The sequence below is a fragment of the Gordionus sp. m RMFG-2023 genome, chromosome 4 (assembly GCF_954871325.1).
Source record: "Gordionus sp. m RMFG-2023 chromosome 4, tfGorSpeb1-WG-v2, whole genome shotgun sequence".
In the NCBI taxonomy this organism is placed as follows: Eukaryota; Metazoa; Nematomorpha; class Gordioida; order Chordodea; family Parachordodidae; genus Gordionus; species Gordionus sp. m RMFG-2023.
In genome coordinates this window covers 15405249-15418506 of record NC_088778.1, presented here as the reverse complement: position 1 = coordinate 15418506, position 13258 = coordinate 15405249, and positions in this window count along the sequence as shown.

The window sequence follows — 13258 nt, the reverse complement described above, 5'->3', positions numbered from 1 at the left end:
AAAGAAAAGAAGCATTAAATATTAGGTTGCAAATTACAGTATACCATAGGCGTCACCAGAATTTTGGTAAAATGCTAATTTGGAAAACTCGATGAGGTGTTTTCCCCATAATTTTATTGATGGTCATTAGACTCACAGGCCTTTGGCTATATTGGATTTTTGTAGAAATAATCTTGTGTCTACACTTTTATTTTTATGAAAATGTTTTTTTCTAAAAATTAATACATTGGAGGGGGGAGGTGTATGGGAAAAAACCTAACCAGTCGCTCAAAATTTTCTATCTAATTTTCGGCCTAGCCCTAAATTATTTTACCCGATCAGGTATGACGTCAATTCGGCGCTGAGAATTAGGCGCGGCGACAATTCGGCTTAGCGTAAATTCGGCGCATCAGTTGCAATTTATTATAAATTTATTAGTATTTAAAAAAAAAGAAAATAGAAGTCATTTTGAATGTTGGTCCTATTAATTATTTAATCTCAATTTTATTTACTAAATGTGTAATATCAATAAAAATTTTAATAATATCAAAAAAAAATTAACAAATCAATATTTATACCGATTTATTTGTGGACCAATTACCATATTATAAGGTATGTTGATTAGTGTTGTTAAACGGCCGATTAAGATTTTAGCCAATATTATGTAAGCCTGGAGATTTTGTGCATAGATGTAAGAATGGACCTCTATCTCGAATCTTACATATTGTTTTAGCTAAAATCATAATCGGCCTTTATAAAAATAGAACCAAATCAGCAGTTTAACAACACTATAGTGATCAATTTTGTGCAGGTGGAAATAAATGCTTAAATAATTTCCATCAATAACTATAATATATTGTTTTTTCTTATGACCCAAGCGATTTGGAGACACATACAAAGTGAGCAAGTTACTAGCAAATTATCTGTTATCATCGTACAATCCCTCTATTTGGAAATTTTTATATGCTCTACGTTTAACAATCGTTAGCCGAAGCAAAAATTGAAAAATATATTTCTGGTACCCAACCCCTGAGATCAAGAAAGATGTATCGGGATACAGCTGAAAATATTATATTAATTGAATCTGATTATGTAAATCGCCCAATTACTGATTATTTAAGGAGGATCGAATATAATTTTAATTTACAAACATATTAAAGTTATCTATTTTTTTTAAAATTCTTTTAAACATATTTTTAGCATGTTTTATGAATATAGTATATTTATATTTTCTAGTCATTTTATAAATAAATAAAAAAATTGCCTAAACATTATATATTTTTTAAAATGATTAATAGAAATATTTTAAGGATTTTTAATAAATCTAAAAAATGAGTCAGTCTTAATTTGACAACAGTAGTGTTGTTAAACTGCCGATTTTGGTCTATCTTTAAAAACGGCCGGTTAAGATTTTAGTCAAAATAATATGTAAGATCGAGATAGGTCCAATTACATCTATGAGCAAAATCTCCAGGCTTAATATTGGCTAAAATCTTAATCGGGCCATTTAACAACACTAACAACATACCTTATAATATGGCAAATTGGTCCACCAAAGAAATCGGTATAAATATTGGTTTATTAATTTTTTTTGATATTATAAAAATTTTTATTGATATTACACATTTAGTAAATAAAATTGAGATTTTGTAAAACTAAAATATGAAGAAATTATTAACAGGACCAACATTCAAAATGACTTTTATTTAATCATCATTTTTTTATACTAATAAATTTATAATAAATTGTAATTGACGCGCCGAATTTACGCTGCACCAAATTGACACTGTGCCGATGTATCCTTGCCGTTGATGCGATACCATTTGGTACAAGCAATCCATAATAATTTTTTATAAAGGAAAACGACATAAATTATAAATTTTCATATTTATTACTTTATTACAAAAGTTTGGCCCTGCCTCAATTCTTAAAAATAATTTTAACTAATTCCGGCAGCCCAAAAAAATTTTTCCCTGCCTGGTCCGCTACCCGGACTTTTACAAAAATGAAATATTCCTGTAGTTTGATAAACTTAAAAGCAGTTTTAAAATACAGAATTTATATTCCGAAAACAAGGCCCCGCCACTGATCCTATCGTATTATCAAGTGTGGATCGAATTAAAGACTTTGCTTTATAAAAATAACTTTTTGGATATTAAGGCATACTAGAAAGAAAAATCCTTGAAATATTACCCTTAATTTAGCAAGAAAAAATAAAGTTGGCATTTGCTTAGTGAGAGAGGTGTGTTAGGTGTTATACGGGATAAAAGAGGATCGATATAACATATATTTTTTGTTAATATTTATGCATTGTGATAATTTAGTTTGCTTATCCTTTGTATTATAATTTATCAATACATTTAGAAAAAAGGCGAGCGCCCGGCTCTAGTTCAACATATGGGAACCCATCTAATCTATTTTGAAAAATTTTGAGGATAACAAGTGTTATAAACTTCAATTAAAAATAGTTTTCTTTTTTACCCTTCTTTTGTTTTGTCTTCATACATAAAAATTAAATAAAGTTTGTTTTTTTTACCCTTCTTTTGTTTTGTTTAATTACATAAAAAGTTTTTCTTTTGTTTTGAGTGAAGTATAAAACATATGGTTTTTGTGTTTTCTTTTTACTTAGGGATTTTTCTTACTTTTAGAGTCCTTATTAGGGTTTTCGGCAAATATAAGTTAGGTATTTAGGCTCGGGAGATAGCCCTGCAACCATAGGTATAATTAAAGTTCCAGAAAGTATAGGGGGGTAGGTTTTATCCCTAATTATGCAAGATAAAACTAACACAACTCCTTTTTGCAAAACTTTTTTTTTTCACTTTGCGCCAATTTTATTTTAATTTATAATTGCTCGTTTTATTTTCCCTATAAAAGGGACAAATTTTTATACTTAAAGATATACTTTATTTTTTGCTTAAAATAATTATTTTCAAGAATAATTTGTAATTTTAATATATTTTTTTTGGCATATAAAATTTTTTTATGTGTAATTAATTATTTTTAATTAAATTTGAAGTAAAGTTTTTACGAGTACTTTATTTATAATAATTTAAATGCCTCTTGCGAGATCCCAGTAAGACGAACCCCCTACCGTTCTAACCCTTACTGAAGCACAGTTTCTTCAACAAGTTTCATAAATTGTTTAATAAAATAAAATGAAATTCTAAAAAAAACAAGTAACGCGTTTAAGCCTTATAAAGGTAACAAAACGAGACATTTTTTTGAGCGACCGAGTTATTATTTATTAAATCATTAATAATCAGTCTGTCCAGCTATAAAATAAACCTTATAAGCGAAATAAAATCTAAGATGTCATGTCTTATGCTTAGAGAGCCAAATCATTGGATGGATTAACTCTCCTTGTTTTAATATATAGTTCTTAATCGGTATGTTTCAATGACTCAACCTCTTTGGCTGATCGAGAATATAAAGGAAAAAATTTAGCAAAATAATAAAATATTGATAAATTTGGCATCAAGAACGAAAATATAAATCCACTAAAGGCAATTATAATAAAACATTTTAAAAAAATATTTGTTCTGAACATGAAAAAAAAATTGATATAATAATTATTTTATCATTTTCAATTCAATAATATGTATAAGGTATATATTAATCAAAATTGATAGTAACTTGATTCAAAAATATGATATCTGTATCTATATAAACTTTTACAAAAGGAATCTATATCTAGATCATTTTGATGTAATTTTATTTTACGTTTATCAATATTAAAAAATATAATATTTGAATTGACTGTCGAGGGTAATGTTAGACATAATTTATATAATCTTTGAGCTTTTAAGATCAGCTCAAATTCCTTCCATTCTTGAACCTCTAGTCTTTTCAGATCTAGTGGGTAACGTCCAGGTGGAATTTCTCAAATTCCTTTAAAGCGAGCTCAATGTTTGGAATTGCTCATTTGATCCATTAACTCCTTCCAATCAAACACTTAACATCGCTAAAAAAAAGGAGCAACAAAAAATAGAAAAATTTCATAATAACACATATTCATTCCTATAATTTCCACCACCTTAACAACCTTTGGGAATCGCGCTTTATCCCTTTTCAAGGAGGCTCTCATTTTAAATTATGCGATTATGTGAAATTTAGTCATTTATATTACTTTATAAAAATTTCATTAAAATGTAAACTTAAAATATAATTTTTTGTTGAATCTAATTTATTAAATATTATGTCAGAATTTATTTAAGTATAAAAACAAACCAGTCAAATGTTATTTTAGACGTCAACATAGTAAAAATATTTAATTTTAAATTTTTTTATATAAATCTGTTCAATATTACAAGCAGGGCCGTAGCCATGAATTTTTACTTAGGAGGGCCAAGTGCTTACTTGGGGGGGGGAGGGCACTATTTTTTTAAAATCAAACAAATAATTACGCATTCATAGAAATTTTTCCCTATTTTTATTAAAAATTTAATAACAAAATAATACTATAATATGAATATACAAAACAAAATAATATACTATAATATGCATATACAAAACAAAATATTACTATAATAGAATACGGCGATTTTTATTTTTAAATTTTAATATAAATGAACTAAAGGATAAATTCTGCGTTATTTTTTTTCATACGCCATTAATACTAAATTTTGTTTACGTTTATCCTTCATAGACTCTCTACTGCTCGATAAAACTCTCTTTAATGTAGAGAACGAGGCCTCACAAAAAGCCGTTGATATCCCAATGATTATCGCTGCTGAGTAGCATTTATATAATTCTTTACATGATTATATTTTTTTATACAAAATATGTAAGATATTTTCAAAATTATGATTATCTATAGCTTCCGAAGCTAGCAATCCTTTTGCTATCTTCATTTCATGATGCAGTGTTTCCATATTTAAGTTTAACAGTGATTTTAATGGGGCCATTTTATTTGATAAAAAATAATCAGGGTCAAGGGGGGACAATGTATTAAAAGATGAAAAAAGATTAAAATCATCTTCTGTAAATCGGTCTAAAAAACGATCCACAAAGTTATCTATAATTTCATAATATATCCTTTTTAAAGAACTCCAATTGGAGTCTTTTTCACAATCGAATTCTAGTTTGCTATCAACTAAAAAATCTTGGAAATTTTTAGGCGTTTTACGTACCCGTGATGATTTTTGGGGAGTAAGATTAAATTTTGATAAAAGTTTTTCAGCCTTAATCATAATCAAAGAAAAAGAATTATCACTTCTTTTATTTTTTAATATATTGATAGTAGAATCAATACAATTTTTAGCATCCACTAGATTAGTACCTACTGATTGTAGATACTTATTTAGTGGATCTATTGTAATTAATATCTCATAAATTATGATGGCTAATATAATTTAATTTATATTAATACATTGAGATAAAAGACCAGAGGTTTTGACTGAATCATGAATTGAAACCTCTGAATTAAGAGTTCTATTAGAAAATTAAAATAATACTTCACCAATAGCCTCAAAATTCTCATAAATAATGCGAGATGTTTCCAAATGACCAGTCCACCTCTGGTCTAAAAGTCTCTTCCTGTATATTTACAGGATACGTTAAAACGCCTGAAAAAATTATACAATGCATTTGATAAATTAAAAAAATTAGAAATATTAACAATATTATTATACCAATTTTGAACCACAAGATGCAACTTGTGGTTGTAGCAATGTATAAAATAAACATTTTTATTAATTTTTTTTTGAAGAAGTGTTTGCACTCCTCTATTTTGGCCAGACATAACGTTTGCACCATCATATGCCTGGCTTATTATATTAACTGAATTAATATTTAGATCATTAAGTTGCTTTAAAATGCAACCTGTAATGCTTTCAGCAGAAAGACACTCTAAATTAATGATTCCCATTAAATTTTCTTGGATTTCTCCAGAAAAAATATAGCGAATTATTATGCTCAGGTTTTCACAACCTGAAGCATCTTTTGTCTCATCAGCCTTAAGACAAAAAAAAGGCATCTCGCTTTTATTATATTTGTCTGAAATATGTTCAAGCACCATATCTGCCATAATGGATATTACTTCGTTTTGAATCTGTGGTGATGTATACTGGGCATTTTGGGGTATAAATTTCATAATTTTATTTAATTCAGAGTCTTTTTGGATGGTGTAGGAAAACATTGCTATAAATAGCCCAGAAGAATAAATTATGTTTTCATCTTTTGCAGCATCCGTAATATTTGTTGAACCAGTCGCACGGAAAGGTAGCTCTTGTGTGCTAAGAAATAGCATCAAATCAAATATTGATTTAATATAATATTGATTACGATTAATTTGATGATCTCCCAACATTTTAGTTATTTATGTACCTTTGTTTATATTTTGATTTTTATCATCCCATATTGTAATTGAATTTAAATGAGCTTTTGAGCTCTCGTGTTTTAACAGTCCCTTCTTGGCAGCTAACGCATTTTTCTAATTTCTGAATCCCGTTTGTCCAAATTCATCATAAGTATTTCCTACATGGAAAACAAAAGGCAGCGTCAGCTCCTACACTATACTCCAACCAGTCTCGGCCTCTATCCCATGATTTTTGAAATGATCTTTGCCTTCCATGGATATCTTTTTTCGCGTAATTGTTTAATTTGATTTGATTTATTCTGGCCAAGGTCACCTGGGATTTTAATTGAACCATTAGAAGACTTTTTTGACACTAAAAATATTATAATTAATAAATTGTAATGAGGGAAAGGGTCATAAATAATAATGGTCATCAGTATGGGCGAAGGAAGGACATGCTGAAAATGAACAAACACAAAATTTATCTTGTATTTAAGATACATGTATTTGCTATACTGTAGTGCACAACCCTGATAAAGATTATCAGTAAAGTTGATCAGTAAAATTATAGATATTCAGTATTAAAAACTAGAAAAAGGTCATAAACATTATATCTTTAAAGATTAACAAAAAAATATAATATTTTTATATTTATAAATCAATTACTAGTTGCCTCTTGACAATGAGAGACTGAGCTGCTAGATGAAGATGATTGAGTCTCTTCTTCGTCTTTATTTGTTTTAAAATCAAAATGTAATAATGAAACACCATAATCTCCTACTCCTATTGATATTGTCATAAAAATATAAATAGAAAAATTTGGGTTAAATTTTAAACTATTTACCATCTTCCTCCTCCTGAGTGTAGTGGGGATCATTTTCTAAATTATTAGCTTCATTCATATCTTGAAATATGAGTGAATATATTTATTTTAATAATTAAAATTATTATACAAAAATGATAATATTAATAATAAATGTCTGTCTCTTATCTTATATAAAATAAATATATATGAAATAATAATATATAGGTATTGCCCTATATCAATATCATATAAGTCATGAAATAATAATATAAATTTATACTAACTATGAGAAGAATCAGTTTCTGAAATTTCTGATGTAGTATTACTAGTAGTTTATAGAGGTGATGTTTCTTGACATTTGTTTAACTTTAACTTAAAATAAGAGTTAATAACTGATTGTTTCTTTATAATTTTAAAATAAACGCTGTAAAATAAAATAACTGGTTATATATTATAATATAAATGTGATACCTATAGAGAATGTTATACACAACAAAAACAAATGAAAAAAAATGAATGAATGATAATTTAATATTGGGTAAAAATAAAAATAAAAATAAAACAGGATAGAAAAAAATTTACAAACTAGACATGTTTGTAGAATAAATATTCAAAATTTATTTTAAAAATATAAAAATAATCAATTCTAAATAGACATGTTTTTTGAATATTTTTGAATAAATATTCAAAATTTATATTAAAAATATAAAAATAATCAATTCTAAAAAAAATTTCAAATTGGGGGGGGGGGGGCAGAAAAATTTTTTGGGGCCACTTTTGGGGGCCAAAGATTTTTTCTGGGGGCCAGGTTTGGGGGCCAAAAAATTTTTTTGGGGAGGCGGGCCCCCCCCCGTGGCTACGGCCCTGCGTGATGATGACGAAACAGAAGAATAATCAACATTATTTTTCTAAATTAATTTTTGGCTCCAGTATTTTCTTTTTTTGGCCTGTATATACTTATGTATTTTTTTTTTGGGGGGGGGGGGGAGATTCGGTGTAGGTGATATGCTTGTGGTTTTTGAGTGAACCAAAAAAATTTTTTCCCAATGCTACAGGATGTGATGGCTATAGCTCAATAACCCTTTAATTTCTGTGGTCTTAGATTTTTGGGTAGTTACTTAGGTAGGATTTGTTCCATCCCACTGCAGTAGTTCTGCTCTCCCATATTTTATTGAAAGAGGGCAAATAGGTAGCGATATTGTTATAGGTGCTATTTTTGGTTTTTCTGCTGTGATATTATCTAATCCCGGAGCTTTGTTTTTTCTTAGTCTTTGACCACTTGATATTTCATTTATGGAGAAACCAGTCGACAGGAAGGTGGCGAGGTTTGTAATTATGTTTGTTGGTAGAGTCTTTCCGTGAGTGATAGATAGACTATCATATAACAATCAAGCCATAATGCCTTTTGTTAATCCTGGCCAACAATTACTTTTCCATTTCCTAAAACTTACGGAGCTGGTTCCTATTTCTGCGTCATAGTTCCTTTCTCTCATATCTATCATTATCAAAGACCTTTTTCGCTATATAATCTATCTATCACTCCATAGAGTATTTTGTTCCTCTGGAAAAAGAAAAAAAAACCTTTGTTGTGTGGTGTTCGTTGCTGGATAGTCATAAACCTATTACTGACTAGTTTTTGCCTATTCACTGGAATTTTCACCTATTTAAACAATTTGCGGTAAACCCATTAGCTTTTTCTTATTTTCATGAATAAATTCTAATCTCAATTGATATGAACATATTCTCAATTATTGATAGTAATTATCAAGGTTTACATTAGATGTTAAACTTAAAATTAGCCACCACCCACCCTTAAAGTAATTAAATTATTTTTACAGTTCTTGAGTATAGGCTTTTGTTTTGCCCATTTCTTTTTGTTTATTAGCCTATAGACGTTTAAGCAACAGTTCTCGGACTGTTGCGCGTACAAGTACGTGCGGCTTGCCCACAAACGTGTGAAGGGCTCCTCATTTTTCTCCCCTTAATTAACTATACAGTTTGATGGATTTTTGAGGAAAACCTAGCGTAGCTCTGTTGTATCCACAACCAGTGGGCGAAAACGCTTTTATCACGTTATCACGTAACATCAAAGTATTCACATATTTAATTACCTTTGCCAATTTATAAAGCCTATTTTGAAATACATTCTTATTTCAAACTTGATTAAACTTAGTAGTGTTGTTAAAGTGCTCAATTTGAGCCAATTTTAAAAATGGCTAACTCAATATTTTAGCCACAAAAATGTTACCTAGGCCTCGAGATTTTTTTAATAGATGTTCAAACTTTTGTGCCATCTATGAGCAAAATTTTAAGTCTTGTATAATATTTTTCTGAATAAAATATTGAGGTAGCTATTTGTAAAAATCGGCTCAAAATAAGCCGTTTAACACTACTAGTACTTAGATATAAATGGAAGAAAATTTAAATTGAAAAAATGCAATTAATTGAGAGTTTATCACTATTTGTAAACAGATAACCTCTGAAAAAAAAATCAAATAACTTAATATGCGATTTTTTCAGCACCCTATAAGAGGATATGATTATAAATAAAAATTATTTTGACGCTAAATTTTGAATAATTTTATAAAAAATGAGTGTTCGACAGGATTTTAGTATATTTAAAGATTATCCTAATATAAAATTTTCATAAATTATAACACCATACATCCGTCAAGTATCCTGACTGATGACGGAAATAATTTTTAGTATGGCTATTTTTACAGATAAATGAAGAAGATGCTATAATGGAGAAAATTTTTTGAATGTTCTATTATTAAAATTTATCAATTACTATTTATAAACATTTAATTATATATCATATGCATGTTAATTAAAACCAACAATTATATTTTATCCTTTAATTGAATTATATAGATGAGATAAACTCAATAATTTTTTAGCTCACTTTAAAATTTGAATGTAACAATATAATACTAAATTAGACACCTTGCATAATTATAATAAAAAATGTGTCTGTATCTAATACAGTTGTAGGATGTATCTGTATCTAGATATATGTTTGAATAATGTATCTGTATCTTGATCCATTTGAAAAGCATTTATTGACACTGATATTGATCATTAACATTAAGTAAATTAATATATAATCAACCAGAAGTTTAATGCACAGATCTTGGGCCTTCTCTATATATAAAAACAAAATTTCTAGAGCTCCTTCTCACAATTTACCCTAATCAGTAAAAATTTGTATTGATCTTATTTGTTCTATGGGGCTTTGCTGGTGTATCTGTTATATTTCTGTAATCTAGCCCTGCATTTCTATAAAAATATAAAATGCTGGGTATTGCATGCATATTCTTATTGAAATCCACAAATATATTTTATAAAATATAGTATAATCAATATAGAATCATAGTTCAAAAAAAATAATTTTATATAAGTTCAATTTCCAAATATAAATATAGTTTATAAAATATAGTATAATCAATATAGAATTATAGTTCAAAAAAAATTATTTTATATAAGTTCAGTTTTTAAATATAAATATTAAGAAAATGATAAAATTCTAATTTATATCCGAAGCTTTAAAAATTGTTATCATTTCAATTTGATAAGTATCGCTCACAATTTTTGTATATTTTACATTTTTAATCATTTACTTTTTTATCTATGAATTTTAAAAAAGCTTGTTAATGCCAAAGATGTGCTATAAATATTATTAGATTGGCGAGTAATGCATTAAATGTATTTAAAAGTGTACATAAGTAGGAGTCAATTGATATTAATGTGCATTAATAGACGACATGCAAGCAAACCCCAAAATGGCGCCAACCGACTGCTATATATGTACACTTTTAATTAATGAATTGGGCAATCTAATAGTATTGCCTAGAGATAAAATAAATCCAATATATGTATTATTTACGTAATGATATATCCAAATGTAAAGTGTGATACATTATGAAAGGCCATGATGGTACAAATATTGAGCGTCACATCAAAATAAGTCATCCTCAAAAACTCTTTACAAAATATAACAACAAATTCGGAATTATATAAATTGACGGATGTTATATTGACAGTGCCGTTTACCTAAGTTAGGCTGAATTCAAAGTGGAGACGGATTCGTTTTTTACATCCGTTCCGTCAAACAGTGTCTACATGAGCGGGAGGGGTAGGAACAGTTTGCATCCTATTTTTTGAGGGGGGTAGGCGGCTTTAATGTGGGTAGGATAAATTTTTGGGGGGATTATCTATTGAATTTTGAGATGAAATAGTACAAAATTTATTGCTGTAAAAATTAATACTTTTATTATAGAACTATTATAATACAATTCATCGATTAAATCTATATATTGCAAACAATTATACATATTGTTTTCCAAATAAAACTTTCTGCTATCCTTTTAAATTACATTTAAAAGGTTTAGATATTTCAGCAAGCTCATAAAATTATAATAATAAATTCATTGTAAATAATGGAGGATTTAATTGAAATTATTATCTAAAAAATAAATCCTTTAGATAATTTTTTAGGGAAGTAGGCAAAAGTTTTTGAAGGGGGTTTGCATCCAGTAAAAATCCTGTCATGTAGACGCTGCCGTCAAAAGTCAATCTCATTAAAAATGATATATATGTTCAAAGTGCGTCCGCTCCAATACCTTCGGTCTTAAAAACGGATCTGACAAATTTTGAAGTCAAAACATTTTGACTTTTTGATCCTACAAATTTTATAGAGCGTTATAACGTTAATTATAATTTTTTAAAAATGAAAATCAATATATATCATTATTAATGAGATTGACTTTTGACGGAACGGATGTAAAAAACGGATCCGTCTCCACTTTGAATGCATTCTTAGTCTAGAGAGATGTTTTTAACAATAAAATTTATACTTTCTCTATATAGAGGTATAAGTTCAATATTTGAGTTAATAATTGATATTTATTTGATATCATTTATAAATTAATTTTATTTACAATGTGCAATTAATAATTAAATAATTTGATGTATATTCTTCTATGAAATAAAAAAAATGTGGTTCTCTATATCTAATTCTTATGTAAATTTATATACAAAAGAGTTCCAGTTTTAAGAGATTTGAAACCAAATTGATATTATTATTTTTATTAACCTAACATGAACCCTGAACGTTATTTTTATCCGAACTCGAACCTGAACCTAACCGTTTTAACGTAGTAAAAAAAAATAGTATTCATCTTTTTTTAAAGTAGGATAAAAATATATTAATTTAATTTAGGAATTTTTCTAAGAATTGACGCTTCATCACTAAGCATTTGAATTAGTGTTACCAAAATTTTGGCATACTGTAATTTATCCTAAAGACGTGATTACATTTTTTATTTTGCTTACAACTTGGTTTCATTTGGGGCCAGCGAGGATAAGAACTAAACAAGTAATAACTATTGAGCGAACTAGATATTTATCGCATCTACATTTTTCGTACTGGCATATTACTATCATAATTAATGCTTTCAAAAGTTTTGCTAGCTTAATTTTGGCAGGACGGCAGTTTTTATTTTGCTTATAAGTTATAATGGATTTTGTGCACAGGCTCAGCAAGGATTTTGCTATGGAGGGGGAGGGGGTACTATTAAATGGGGTTTTTCCTCATACGTTTTATTGATCTGTAGGCCCACTTATTATAGGCTTATGACTATATTATATTTTTATAAAACTAGATTTGGGTTCTCTAAAAATTTTGAATTATAATCACTATTTTTAATATAAACTATTACTAATTTTCTTTTAAATTCTTCTTTGATATCGTTTACATATTTTAAGGTGAGGTAGGTGGGGAACTGATGAGGGAAATTTTTTATTAGCTTAAAATGGTATGTAAGAGAGTAGGCAAATTTTGAAAAGGGGATTTATACTTGTCCCCCTCATCCACTCCCATCTACGCCTATGGTGGCTGGTGAAACTGACTGAAAAACATATTTTTAAAAATAAAAACACGAGAAATAAATTATTTATGGTATATATCACAATTATTGGTTTAGGGCAGTTATTAAATTTAAAATTATCTGATATAAAAATGTATTTATGTGTAGAATACCTATTCCATAAATTTCAGACAATTCTGCGATTAATCTTTTTTGTCATTTTTAATTAGCATATATTGGAAATGCATATACTAACTAAAATATTAATCAGTAATTACTTGTATTGACTTATTACTTTAATTGACTATATTC